This window comes from Gobio gobio (assembly GCF_949357685.1).
Source record: "Gobio gobio genome assembly, chromosome: 15".
Classification (NCBI taxonomy): domain Eukaryota; kingdom Metazoa; phylum Chordata; class Actinopteri; order Cypriniformes; family Gobionidae; genus Gobio; species Gobio gobio.
Genome location: NC_137108.1, coordinates 39,993,983 through 40,009,004, shown reverse-complemented (window position 1 = coordinate 40,009,004; position 15,022 = coordinate 39,993,983). Strand labels below are relative to the sequence as shown.

Genomic DNA, 15,022 nt, shown 5'->3' with positions numbered 1-15,022 from the left:
CACTATATTGCCAAAAGTTTTGCCTTTACATGCACATGAACTTTAATGACATCCCATTCTTAATCCGAAGGGCTTAATGTGGAGTTGACCCACCCTTTGCAGCTACAACAGCTTCAACTCTTCTGGGAAGGCTTTCCACAAGATTTAGGAGTGTGTTTATGGGAATTTTTGACCATTCTTCTAGAAGCACATTTGTAGAGGTCAGGCACTGATGCTGATCGAGAAGGCCTGACTCACAGTCTCCGCTCTAATTCATCCCAAAGGTGTTCTATCGGGTTGAGTTCAGGACTTTGTGCAGGCCAGTCAAGTTCCTCCACACCAAACTCGCTCATCCTTGTCTTTATGGACCTTGCTTTGTGCACTGGTGCGCAGTCATGTTGGAACAGGAAGGGGCCATCCCCAAACTGTTCCCACGAAGTTGGGAGCATGAAATTGCCCAATATGTGTTGGTATGCTGAAGCATTAAGAGTTCCTTTCACTGGAACAAAGGGGCCAAGCCCAACCCCTGAAAAACAACCATATGCCATAACCCCCCCTCCACCAAACTTTACACTTGACACAATGCAGTCAGGCATGTACTGTTCTCCTGGCAATTGCCAAACCCAGACTCGTCCATCGGATTGCCAGACAGAGAAGTGTGATTAGTCACTCCAGAGAACACGTCTCCACTGCTCTAGAGTCCAGTGGTCGCGTGCTTTAAACCACTGCATCCAACACTTTGCATTGCACTTGGTGATGTAAGGCTTGGATGCAACTGCTCAGCCATGAAAACCCATTCCATGAAGCTCTCTACGCACTGTTCTTGAGCTAATCTGAAGGCCACGTGAAGTTTGGAGGTCTGTAGCTACTGACACTGAAAGTTGGCGACTTCTGCGCACTGTGTGCCTCATCATGCGCTGACCCTGCTCTGGGATTTATGTGTCCTACCACTTCGTGGCTGAGTTGCTGTTGATACCAAATTGCTTCCACTTTGTTATAATACCACTAACAGTTGACCATGGAATATTTAGTAGTGAGAAAATTTCACAAATGGACTTAAGGTGGCAACCACGCTTGAATTCACTGAGCTCCTGAGAGCGAACCATTGTTTCACAAATGTTTTATAGAAGCGTCTGCATGCCTTGGTGCTTGAATTTATACACCTGTGGAGGGGTGTCCCAATACTTTTGGCAATATAGTGTACATTTATGCTATCTTGCATGTTTGTACCTATTGCCCAAATATATCAATGTTTTTTAGTTGGTAATTCTTCGCAGGAGAGAGATGACTGACAAGCTGGCTTTATTTTTGTAAAACTTAACTTCCCTAGAGCTAACACTAGATGTCGCTGCCTGCAAAGTTACCATCTACAGATGATCGATTATTTGAGGTAAACATTGTAACTCCAGGTAGCCTACTACTGGCATAAATTATGGTTTTAAAAATTGTGAATTTTTGTATCAATTTACTGCCACTTTTTTAAAAGTGACATCTTGCTCATAAAGTAGGCCCTAAAATGTTTTATAATATGATTTATACAGCCTAAATCTGACTTGCCGGTCTAGACTGGACCAGCAACAGTTTGGTTTAATCCGTTTTTAGCAAGGATGTTTTAATAAGATGATGCTTAATTTGGAACATGTTTAGAAAACTTGAATGGAAATCCGCAATAAATAAGAAAATACCGTTTTTGTGTGTGCATATATAGGCCTAGCCTATAGCCTATATTCCACATTTTAATTAAGGAGAAGGGGCACAATCAAGTGTGTTTACCTGTAGTACCTCCCCTAAAGTCCGCGTAACCGCTGAAAGATTCTCCTGTAGCGCGTGAAGGGGAGGGACCGGCGCGCGAGATGAACGCGCTGTACTTTACTTTCACTCATTTGCACAGCGGCTTGAGGATGGAGCTCGAATCCTCGTGTGGAGCATATGTCTTATCAGTGCTCTGTGTTTGATGACAAGCTGCAAAGCAACAAATTGCCTGGAATAATTGTTCATGTTTGTTAAAGGTGAGTGAAACACTCTCTCATCTGTCACTGCTGTACCGCACGCGAGCGCAGGTGCCTCATACAAACGCGCGCGATTTTATTAGCAAATTAATCACTTTAAAGTATAAGATGGAGCTTTTTTTTGTTATTGACTTACAGTAGTAGAGAACTTGGGATGCACCTGAAGGCTTCAGTTGCGGCACTAATGTCTGATACTCTGTTTATGAAGTGAATATATTTTTTATATATATTTTTTTTACTTTGTTTACCGACGCAGTAATAGACATTTATGGACATGGAAGTTTTTAATTATTCAATTGAAAGCCCGCGTAAAATGTTGTGCTGTAATATTAACAAAAAGAAAACCCTTTATTAATTAAATGTACTTTATTATTTGTTTAATATGTTAAACTGCAGGCCTATACATTTGTATAGCCTACTGAACTGCATAACTTGGACGGAAAACGGTTATTAAATCAACATTATTATTCCTATACAAGTGCCTTAAAATGACCATAAGTCTGTTTGATTTGCAAATATGTGCATAGTAGGCTATACTTTTAAAAGTACTGCAGGCGGTCACGTACTTTTCTTTAACTTTCCTTTTAAAATGACCTTTCTTGATGTTTTTATGTGTATATATATACTATTTATAAAGAAGCTATTCCTTCTTTGTCCAGATGGGGGTGAACAATTTAAGCAAGAAATGTGCACGAGACCATCCTAGGTTTATTTTACTTGCACAATGTCTGTAGACAGACTTTGTTTTACTTCTAACATAGTTGGATGTTCATGAGATCTCAGTTATGGGGTTATGAGCAAGCCTTAACAGTATTACGTGAATATTGTACGAAAGCATTTGATATGCACGTCTGGGAGAAAGTTACTGTAAAAATACAGTGACCATGTTACATTTTGGTGACTAATTAAATTAATGAATGTTACTTTACAAATTGTACAATGTAATTGTAATAACAAGTAGCACAATGAAAAGTTAAAGTTAAAAATATTTATTAGTAATATTTTAATCAACTTTTTAAAAAAACATTTTTTTTTTTACATATACACTAACCTTCAAAAGATTTGGGTCAGAAATATTTATAAAATATATATTTAAAGAAATTAGTTATTTTTATTTAGCAAGGATGCATAAAATATATAAAAAGTGATGGAAAAATATATTTATAATGTTACAAAAGATTTCTAGAACTTGCTCCGAACTTTATCAAAGAATCCAGAAAACAAGTGTAGACTGGTTTCCACAAAAATAAGCAGCAAGTTTTTAAGCAATTATATGTTTAAAGCGATAAATTGTTTCTTGAGCAACAAATCAGTATATTAGAATGATTTCTGAAGGATCATGTGACACTGAAGTATATATTGTAGTAACATTTTTAGTAATATTGTCATACAGGCAAGCACAAGTGGATATAAGAGTCTTGGATATTCACTCCAAGAACATTCCTTGAAATCCTGGTTATATTTGTGGAGTGTGTATCTCAAAACATTCAAATGTTTTCCTTTATGTCATTACTATCTTCACATTCCTTTTATCTCTTATATATATTTAATGTCTTGAGAACATGTTTGATGCATTTTTGTTCTGAACTGTGGCTGATCCATTCAGGATTCCATCTTTTTTTTCCATTATGTCAGTACTTACCGTTTCATGGGTGCCTTGTGCGTCACAACCATTTAATGCTTCTCCATTTACAGATTGTGTTATGTCCCAACTAATTAGCCAAGTTCCTCAAGAATAATAAGCTGATTCATTTTCAATAGCTGCCTGCGGTCTTGTTCTCATCCTCATGTAATCGAGCAGGCTGATGAGACGATCACATCCAAGTGAATAATTGGTTTGTTGTAAATGACTGGAAATAAGGCTGAATGAGCTGAGATGGCAGGATTCAAGACTCTGGTGAGATTCCAGTCGACTGCATCATTCATTCTCTGTTGAGAGCCATTACTAGTGTTTGTGAAATTAGGCACACTGGTTGTATGGAGAGGAAATTACCTGCTGAGAGATGGGGAGAAAAATGTGGTTATCATGTTGAGAGAAAGGCGTAACATACTAATGGGTCTCACAGGTTGCATCTGACATGGCTCTCCTGATGTTTGTTTTTAGCATAAGTGAAATGATGCTGAATGCTTGGTATTTAACAATAATGTGATGACAAGACGTCATCATTAGAGTTTGCTTTAAACCCGAATAAACTTCACTGACGTTTAGTAGACACGTCCTTCATGTCACATTAGTGGCTTAGTGGGTGTATAGAATACCATTCAATGATTTAGGCTTAGTAAGAATTTTCAAATGTTTTTGAAAGTCTCATGCTCGAGGCAGCATTTATCGGATCAAATATACAGAAAAAACAGCAATACTGTGAAATATTATTATAATTTCAAATAACGGTTTTCTATTTTAATATATTTTAAAATGTAATTTATTTATGTGATGCAAAGCTGAATTTTACTTCAGTCTTCAGTGTCACATGATCCTCCAGAAATCATTCTAATATGATGATTTGGTGCTCAAAAACATTTATTATTAATACCAATGTTTAATATTTTTGTGGAAACTGTGATACATTTTCTCCTGGATTTTTTGATGAATAGACAGTTCAAAACAACAGCATTTATTTGATCAATTTAATGCTGAATAAAAAAAAAAAAAAACAGTAATCTATGGAAGCTTGTAATTAACTTTTTATTCTTGTAAGCAACTTTTTATTCTTTTGCAATTACACAATTGTGGACTTTATAACGTTTTATAGGTTTACAGTTCTGACTTTTTTCTTGCAATTTCCGAGTTTATATCTTGCAATTCAGAGCTTCTATCTGAATTGTGAGATGTTGCAACCCGTTCTCACTCCCAAGGCGTCAAAATTCGAAGCATGGTCAAGTGCCTTCCGCTTCACAATAAAGACGCTAAAGGCACCCTATATCGACGCGCTGAGTGCTCCATTAATTTCAATGCGAAACCTTTGCCGTCAGACACAGACGCGTTGAGGATGGGAACATTATTGTCATGATGATCATATATTTGGGTTATGATTTTGCCATTATGACATGTTGGAGTGTGATTCTCAATTTAATCAGCCAGCATAATTTTATTTACGCTATCTAGAAACGTTTTAACCCAACCCCATCCCATCCCTGGACCTACCCAATTGTGTATTATATGATATAAAATACAGGATATAACAGACAGATACGACTGCATGCACAATTTATTTAAAAAGTACAAATATTCCAAGTGTTCCGAGGCCAAGCGATTGATTTGTGTAAAGGAAATCCCCAAAAGCGATCAGCGTCTCCATCCGCAGAAAATCATGAACACATTAAATTTCAAATATTGCCGTCCGTTACGTCAGTTTTCATAGTGAAATTGCATTGGCTCTCGTATGTCTCGTGACTAATTGCGTCATTCACGAGTTCACACTTACATCAAATTAAATGGAGTAAAGATTATGCGTATTTGGCGTGCTGTCCGGGGGAGGGCTCCGGGCTCTGAATTTTGGCCCGAACCCAGAGTAAACCATGATAAAGATAGTCTAGAACTAGACTGTATTTTATTATGGATTGTGTTGACGTCTAATGAGAGTTTATTAAATCAAAGTGAGGAGATGGGGTGGTGGAGGGATGCTAAAAATAAAAACGGTCAACGAAAGAAGGTAAATATGCTGTATATATACACCTCTTATCTTTGATTAAATCGATTGGCTTGATGTGCTCCACATGTGTTTAATTAGGTTTAATTATCTGAGGGTGCTCCACTTGGGTTTGATTAGGTTACATTATCTGGCGTGCTCCATTGTTTAGGTTTAATTATCTGGACGTGCTCCTCCCGAAATTAGTTACTAAAACTTCACTTACATCAGCTTTGATTGTAAAATGTAATTGGCTCTCGTGTGTCTTGTGACCAATCGCGTCATGCTAAAGAGTCGTGTGTATTATTTGAATGAGAAATGAACGAGCGCGTTCACGGAACGGCGGGATCATCATTTCAACGATTAAAACATTGAGATCAACTCTGTTCTTTACATGAAGACATCGTGTGACTTCAGAAGACTTGGAATGCAACATGAGATAATACTTTTACACTGTTTTTGGTCAGTTTTTGCAATAAATACGTGACTTTACTTGTATTTGCCTGTTACGTGTTTTGTATTGTTAAGTGGGTAGGTTTAGGGTAGGAGTTGGGTTAGCTGCTCCAAAATATAAAAGTAACCTTTAAATATGAATAAAATATGAATAAAATCATGTCTGCTTTTACAAATGCAAAGAATAAAATGCGTCTTGATCTGACGCATTGGGTAAACAACTGAAATGAATGGAGCACCCAGCGTGTCAATATAGTGACGCCTAGGGGTGACTTTAGCGTCTTCGTTGTGACACGAAAGGCACTTGACCATGCTTCGGATTTTGACGCCTTGGGAGTGAGAATGGGTTGCTACTAAACACAAATTTGTGAGAAAAAAAGTCAGAATTGTAAGATAAAATGCCGTAATTACATTTTATTTTTTATTTCTTGGCGGAAACAGGATTCCATAGAAATCTAAATGCAGGTTCAGATCTCAAAAGACAGTGATAGGGGAGCCTTTGACAGTCAAGAGAAGTATCAAAATGTATAATTTAGCATATTGGTGGGGCTATGCATAATATTAATAATGTCAATGTTTGATTTAAAGGCACTTGTTTGCGCTGTGTTGGAAATTCTGTTTCGTGAAGCAAAACCAGCTGAGAACCACCGCCTTAAGTCATCAAGTTGTTGAAATCAAGTTGATGTTTTTTGGCAAACATGGCATGATTTGCATATATATTATTTGTATTGCTTCTTGACAAAATCCTATAAACTCCAACAAGCCACATTTTCTGACTCTAATATAAGGATAATCAAAGCCACGAGGCTTTGGAGACGACCCGTGGCCTCTGCCTCTGCAGAAATGATTAAGTACCCAGAGCTGGTTCCTGCTGGGAAAGAACATGGTGGGCTTCACCTCACACATACAGGTTCATTTATCAACACGGCTGATTTTTACATTGAGATCATTATGAAGGGTTTAAACAAAATGCTTTGTGCTGTTTATAAACCCATTACTCATAGCACAAAGAAACTGACTGGGGAGGAATAGAGCCCACATAATTCAAACAGGGATTTTAAGTGCACTTCTGTACACAGAACTCTTCAATCTTGATTATTTGAACAGGCTGAATAACTTTATTGCTTGAATCTATTACCTGGAACATATCACCACAACATTCAAAACTGTGTCAGCTGTCATGTTGTGTGCGGCTGGATGTGATATGTTACCTACTGACATGATCTCATTAATATTTATAGGTATGCATATGTAAAGTGTAGTTCTAGCATGCAATTTGTTTTTGACAGCTTCCCCTTTTAAGTTGGTTTAAGTTTTAACTTTAGAGACATATATTCAAATCATTTTACGAAGGTTCATGGCATATTGAATTCATTGTTCAATAAACAGATTTTTCTTTTCACACGATTGAATTTAATGCAACTAATTTCTAGACCTTTTCTATGCAATTTAACCATACAAAGATTGCAAATGATTTACTTTTATTATAAGTCTCATTTGATTTTTGTTTATAAATATGGACTCTCACCATCATTAAATAAAGGAGCAATGTTTTGTTAATACACTATCATTCAAAAGTTAAAAAAGAAGTTAATACTTGCATTAAATCGATCAGAAGTAACAGTATGACTTTTACATTGTTACAAAAATATTCTATTTTAAATGAATGCTGTTTGAACTGTATCAAAGAATCCATCCTTTTGATCTTTCATTCAAAGAATTTGCAAAAATCTAACATTTCATTGAAGTAAAAAAAAAAAAAAAAAAAGATAACAGCTCTGAGTCTTCTTCTATAATACCTGATGAGTTTGGAGAACACCTGACAATGAGATCAGAGACCATTCCTCCATACAGAATCTCTCCAGATCCTTCAGATTCCCAGCTCCATGTTGGTGATTCTTTTCTTCAGTTCACCCCACTCGTTTTCTATAGAGTTTAGATCAGGGAACTGGGATGGCCATGGCAGAAGCTTCGTTTTGTGCTCAGTGACACATTTATGTGTTGATTTTGTGATTTATGTGCACATTTATGTGTTGAAGAAAATCCAACCACAGCGCATTATAAGATTTCTGGATTTTTTATCTGTTGGTATTTGCTAGAATCCATGATACCATATATCTGAACAAGATGTTTAGGACCTCCAGCAAAAAAACAACATTAAAGATCCAGCAGTGTACTTAACCGTGGGCATGGGGTACTTTTTTTTTATTATCCCTGTTTGCACCAAATTTGGTGGGTTTGCTGCCAAAAAACTCTTATTTTAGTTTCATCTGACCACAGAACCAGGTCCCTTTTGAAGTTCCAGTCGTGTCTGACAACAGAATATGCTGGAGTTTGTTTTTGGATGATTGAGGAGGATTTTTCTTGAAACCCTTCCAAACAACTTGTGGTTATTTAGGTGTTTTGTGAGGTTAGGTTTTGTTTAGGTGTTTGTTTAGTTGATTCGATTATTGTGGTGTTAATCTCTGCAATTCTCCATCTGTGATCTTTGGAGAGTCTTTGGCCACTTAAACTCTCCTCCTCTCCGTGCATTAGGACGATATAGACACAGTCCTCTTCCAGGCAGATTCGTAACATCTTTAGTTGATTGGAACTTCTTAGTTATTGGCCTGATGGTGGAAATGGGGATTTTCACTGCCTTAGCTATTTTCTTACGCTGTTTTGCTGCACATCAGAACTATATTCTTTGGTTTTACTCATTGTGATGAATGATTCAGGGAATTTGGCCTTCGCGGTTCCTAATATTTATACTCCCGTGGAACAAGAATTCATAGCTGGACATTTTCATGTTCCTAGTCCCCCTGGGGTGCTAAACATGTAAATATTAATGGAATACTTCAGAGATATTTTACTCAATAAAAAATTCTAGGGGTGCCAATAATTGTGTTTTGGGGAAAAGCATGTATTTCATAATGTGTAATTCATAATGTATTTCATAATTGTTTCTTCAATGAAAGGTTAGATTTTTTAATGAAAGATGAAAAGGATAAACAATGCAGATGTATTATTACAGCCATCTTTGATAATATTTACCAAGGGTGCTACTAATTCTGCCCACAAGACTCTTAAAATTGTATCAACCCCAAACTTTTGAACGATACTGTAAATTTGTGTAACATCATTTTCCACTAGTATCAACAGGACAGGAGATTCATAAATGTTTGTGTGCATCTTTAAAGTTGAACATTTTAAGCTGTCAGTACATGTTGATGTCTTTGAAAACTGTGCTGTTGTTGGATTTAAGACTAGTGTCTGAAGTTAAAGGGTTAGTTCACCCAAAAATGAAAATTCTGTCATTAATTACTTACCCTCATGTCGTTCGACACCCGTAAGACCTCCGTTCATCTTCGAACACAAATGAAGATATTTTAGTATAAGGCCTCCATTGGCACAATGTACGGTACACTCTCAAGACCCTTAAAAGGTACTAAAGACGTCGTTACAAAGTCCATCTCACTACAGTGGTTCTACAATAACTTTATGGAGTGACGAGAATAGTTTTTGTGCGCAAAAAAACCCTAAATAACGACTTATATAGTGATGACGATTTCAAAACACGGCATCATGAAGCTTCGAAGCGTTATGAACATAGTAGTGTTGGACTGCAAAGAATGGCTCAGCATTTAAGCACTGTACATTATTCCTTGAATTGAATTGCATTCTAAAAGGAAGAAACGTAGGGAATCTTGGGGATATCCATGCTGACAGCTCCCCTGTGGAGAAATTCTGTATGATATGAGGTATGATAGAAGGGTTCAACTGGAAATCTGTATTTTGTTTATACTTATTTATGATCTTGAAGCACATGTGAAGTATTTCAGCCAATGTAATAAACGCTACATCTCAAGAAACACCTGTAATAACTCATGACAGTATAAAAGCAGGTTGTAGACGTTGCCTGTCAAAGTGACCAGCGTAATCCAAATCAGCTCATCATTTGCTGAATAGCTGTTGCCCTTTGTGCAATGTTTTTGTTTGTTTACTTGTTACTTGATATGTTTTACTGTATGACAAGCCTACGGAATGTGCTGCTGCCAGGTAATTGCTTGTAAAATACTTGTCAAGGGAGATATCTGCTACGGCTAGCAGATAACCGCTCGGAAAAGTACGCTCGCCATCTGTTTACCTTGGCAGTTTTACATATGAAAACAGAAGCCTTTTTTTTTTTTTGGATATCTGGATATGAGCATCTGCTAAACTACACAAAGGAAAGTGATAATAATAAATATCAAGTCTTTATTTACTCATAACAGACTCGTAAGCTATGTAGTTTTTCTGTGGAACACCGAAAATGATTTCACATGGATCATAGAATGAGAGTTCTTAGTAAACTCAGGCTGTCAAGCTCCAAAAAAGGACCATAAAAGTATAAAACATGTTCCATATGACTTGTGTGCCATATTCCTTAAGTCTTAACTGTTGTATGAAAAAGGTCTATGAAGATTCTTTTAATCTACTCGTTTTCTTCGGAACACAAAATCATACAAAATCTTCATTTTTAATCTTTTTTGAGTTCTGGTTAATTTTGATCTTTTAGTTTCAGTGTTTGAGGATTTTTGGGGATTTTCAAAGGAACTTTTGACCATATTGGAAGTGCAACCTAAGCTCATTGAAAAAACATTTCTGCAAAACTCCAAAAACGTAGCTATACATACAATTCAATGCAGTTTCCAATCCTAGTGGCAGTAAAACAACAGCAATTTCCTATTTCTTTTCACACAAATTATTATTAAAGGGGCAGATTTTCGATTAATAAAGACTTATTACGGGTCCTCGCACATTGCTATATTATTTTAGCACATGATTTTTAAACTAATATATTTTGACATTTGCATCACATCAAGCTCTATATATGTTTGGCTTTGCTGACATAGTAAACTTGCTCGGTAGCTCACCTGGTACAGCACTGCACTTGTGATGCGAAGCTCGGGTCCAAGTCCTGTGCGCTGTAAACCCTAACGCTTAAAATAATTAATTGGTTTGAGAAGGGCAAACTCAAATTAAACAAATTAGATCAATTAAATGAACTTTTATGAGTATTTAGAACTTTCTTTTTCTCTTTGAGTTCACAAAACTGACACATTTTAAGTAATTTGATTTGTTTCATTGTTTTGAGTTCTATGAACTTGTTTCTTTTAATTTAGACAAACTTAAGTTTTCCTTAAACTGGGTTATATCCCAGCCTGCTTTGCCATGGCACTCGAAACATAGAGTACATGCTAAAATTAAGTGTGTTGTGTTTTTTTGTGCAGTATTAAGTGTGAGATTTAGTAGTGTTTAATGTTTTGCTATGCTAATTTAGAAGAGTTTCTGTGGGGTTTACCATCATAGTGACGAGTGGAGCATGAGCTTGGTTTGAAAACACGTATATGTTAAATGTTCTATATTGCCGTACTCTTTCATCAATTCTTTCAGCAATTTTTATGCTATGCTAATGTTATCAAAGTATTGTGTTACCAAGTAGCATTTGTTGAATTAGCTAGTTTTAGATTTAAATTTCCTAAATTTCCACTACTAAAATATTTAAATTGAGATTACATTATGTATTAACTGATTACCTCAATTTTCTTTTGTTGAGTTTTGCCAACTTATTTGGGGTTACAGTGCACAAGTCACGATAAAAGAAGCAAGCAATGTGATATAATTTTGCCGAAATGTTGCCACAGGCAAGCTTTTCCAATAAGCCTGGGTTGCCATACAAATACCTGAATATCTAAGCACTGAGATTTTTGTCTGTTGGTGGATTTTATGAAGCCAAATAAGGGGTTCTGAATCATGATAATGGCAATGACAGTCTCGTAGTTCTGCCAAATCAAATGGCTAACTGGGAGCCAGAGGGATTGTGTGGCAAATTGAGGGATTTCTTTGTGGATTCCAAGAAACAGTGTAAAGAAAATCTGCCTTGTTCCTCAACCCTGCTTCCACCCTCTGAAAAAATCTATGATGCATGAAACATTTTGACTTCCGTTGCTTTAACAAGCAGGATGCTGTATAGAAATGTTGTAGAAAGCACTACATTGTCAGATCGGTGGACAGCATCCTGCCCCATGACTACAGCTGTTGTTGCTGGGAGTTCCTTAAATTCTCATTCACTCTCACCAGCAGTGGAGGAGACCATGTAGCGGTGGAGTTTGTCACAGGAGCGCTGCTTACCTGCCGCCCCCTGCAGCTCCACTGTGAGGCTGTTCTATTGAGACACGTCAATGAATACTGAGAAAGGGTTTCAGCACTATCTCTATTCCCAGCATGTTCTAGAAGCCATTAGGGATACCAAGCCTGTCTATCTTTCTCACTTGTCTACCTCAGATAATACGTATTAGATCTAGAATCAGCCTACTTACCTATTTATGCATTATACATAGACATACATACAACATTTAGCAAGGTATAATGTATATTATGCTTCATTTGAACATGTTGCTATTGGTTAATGGGTGAATCTCAGAAAAATTTGAGAGATGAAATGTGTTTAATGCAACAACAAAAAAATCCTAATGGATCTAAACATAATTCTCATGCAAAATAACATTTCCTATTTTTCTCTTTGGTTTTGGGGATGAAATATGGTAGGCTGGCTCCGCCCTCCTAAGTACTTCCGCTCAATTTTCATTTTCCTTCAGTACTCCCTCTGGGATTGCGGTATATTCTCTGGTTTTCTCCGATCAAATTTTTACCGGTTCAATCAGCAAACAGGGGGAGAACGATGACGTTGATGTTGTGCGCTAGTTTGAGATGACATACGTCATGAACAAACGTAAGCGATTGGTTATGGTAGATCCATAGTGGCTCTGGGCAGATCCAAAATTTTAAACTTCAACAGAGTTCCCGCCTTCAAGGAAGTTAACGCGTGTCAATGGAGAGTGGCCAGACTCTCTGTACAAATGAAATGTAAGAGAGTCTGGTAGGACCAGGCTGGAAATATGGACACCTGGACATGTTTTCTTTTTTTGTCATATTAAAACTTATACTGTTTTTTCAACACCTACACAGCATTGGTATAGGCCTTTGCAGAGGCAAAGAAAGTTATTACATTTCTGGCCTTTATATGCCACTTTTATTCATAGTAGATATATGGGATAAAGATGGGGGATTGAGAAAATAGATTCAAACTCACTTCAGCTGCATAAGCACCAGAACTCTATATGTCACAGCTTGTGAACTATGGTGCTATATTTTGATGAAATACTATAAAAACAAGCTTTTCTTTAGAATACTGTGCACTGATAAATCATGCCAAATACGACCAGGATTATTTATTCAGAAAGAAAATGGGTCCATTTTTATTTAATGTTGTCTTTAAAGCCATAAGGAACCAATGACTGCCACCATTAGATTTTAATGGAGTTTGATTGAATAGCTCAGTGCTTCCTTGTGTATCGTCAGAGAGCACTCACAAATGAGGTAGTCAGCAGTGGAGCAGGTCCACGGGGGCCATCTGAGGTTATTGCCTTCTATGGAGGTCATTTCATGAGGTTTTCTGGGGGATTTTAGATTATTATAGGATACATTATGTTGCCAAAAGTTTTGGGATTTAATATTTAATATGGAGTTGGCTCACACTTTGCAGCTATAACAGCGTAAACTCGTCTGGGAAGGCTTTCCACAAGGTTTAGGAGTGTGTTCATGGGAATTTTTGACCATTCTTCTAGAAGCACATTTGTGAGGTCAGGCACTGATATTGTAGGAGAAGGCCTGGCTCACAGTCTCTACTCTAATTCATCCCAAAGGTGTTCTATCGGGTTGAAGTCAGGACTTTGTGCAGGCCAGTCAAGTTCGTCCACACCAATCTCGCTCATCCATGTCTTTATGGACCTTGCTTTGTGCACTGGTACGTGGTCATGTTGGAACATGAAGGGGCCATCCCCAAACTGTTCCCAAAAAGTTGAGAGCATGAAATTGTCCAAAATGTCTTGGTATGCTGAAGCATTAAGAGTTACTTTTACTAGAACTAAGGGGCTCTTTATGCACTGTTCTTGAGCTAATCTGAGGGCCACACAAAGTTTGGAGGTCTGTAGCTATTGAGTCTGCAGAAAGTTGGCGACTTCTGTGCACTGTGTGCTTCATCATGCGCTGACCCCGCTCTGTGATTTTACGTGGCCTACCACTTCGTGGCTGAGTTGCTGTTTGTTCCCAACTGCTTCCACTTTGTTATAATACCACTAACAGTTGACCGTGGAATATTAGTTGTGAGTACCCATAATAGTACCCATTCTTTCACAAATGTTTGTAGAAGCAGTCTGCATGTCTAGGTGCATGATTTTATACGCCTGTGGCCATGAAAGTGACCTGAATCCAATGATTTGAAGCGGTGTCCCAATACTTTTGGCAATATAGTGTATGTTTTGGTTTATTTGTGCAAAATATACTGATAGCTTCTAAAATGTGTTCAACTTTAAAGATGCACAAGTATTTACAAATCTTCTGTCCTGTTGTCAAAAGTGAAAACTGATATACAGTATAAACTGTAATTATATATGCAAAATTTATACATTTGTGTTAAAAGTATATATAGTTTATTTTATGAAACAACATACCGTATTTAGATTTACTTACCAATCAGAAGGGTTTTAATCAAGTGTAATTAATCGAGTGTAATTTAGCATTGAAGATTTCTTGAGAATTGTGTTTCTGCTGCAAACATTGTGTGTGTCTATATGAAGAGGCTCAGTGAGAGTCATTAACAGAGACAGAAATAGATGGGAAAACGGCTGAGAAAACACTCAAGTGGCAAAAATAGCATCCAGAGGATGAAAGACTGATGACGTAGTTTGCCATCAGTGTTGAAAAGTTTGCAAACATACATTGAGGGAGAGAACCGCTCACCTCCGTATTATCGCTGCTGACCTATAATGTATGAGGCTGTCACCTGTCAGTGCGATACAGTGGGAGTGATGGATGACTTTGCATAGGCTGAGAATTATCCTTCCATTCAACTGTTCTCTTTCATAGCAG

General features: G+C 37.2%; 1 protein-coding gene across 1 annotated transcript in view; it reads left to right on the top strand.

Moving 5' to 3' along the window:
• Positions 1 to 1,856: 1,856 nt before the first annotated feature.
• The window catches only part of cpne4a (copine IVa), a 102,465-nt gene continuing 89,299 nt past the window's right edge, over positions 1,857 to 15,022 (top strand). The window contains exon 1 of the mRNA XM_079836117.1: positions 1,857 to 2,089. The gene's annotated coding sequence lies outside the window, so the exon portion shown is untranslated. The remainder of the gene's footprint in view (positions 2,090 to 15,022) is intronic.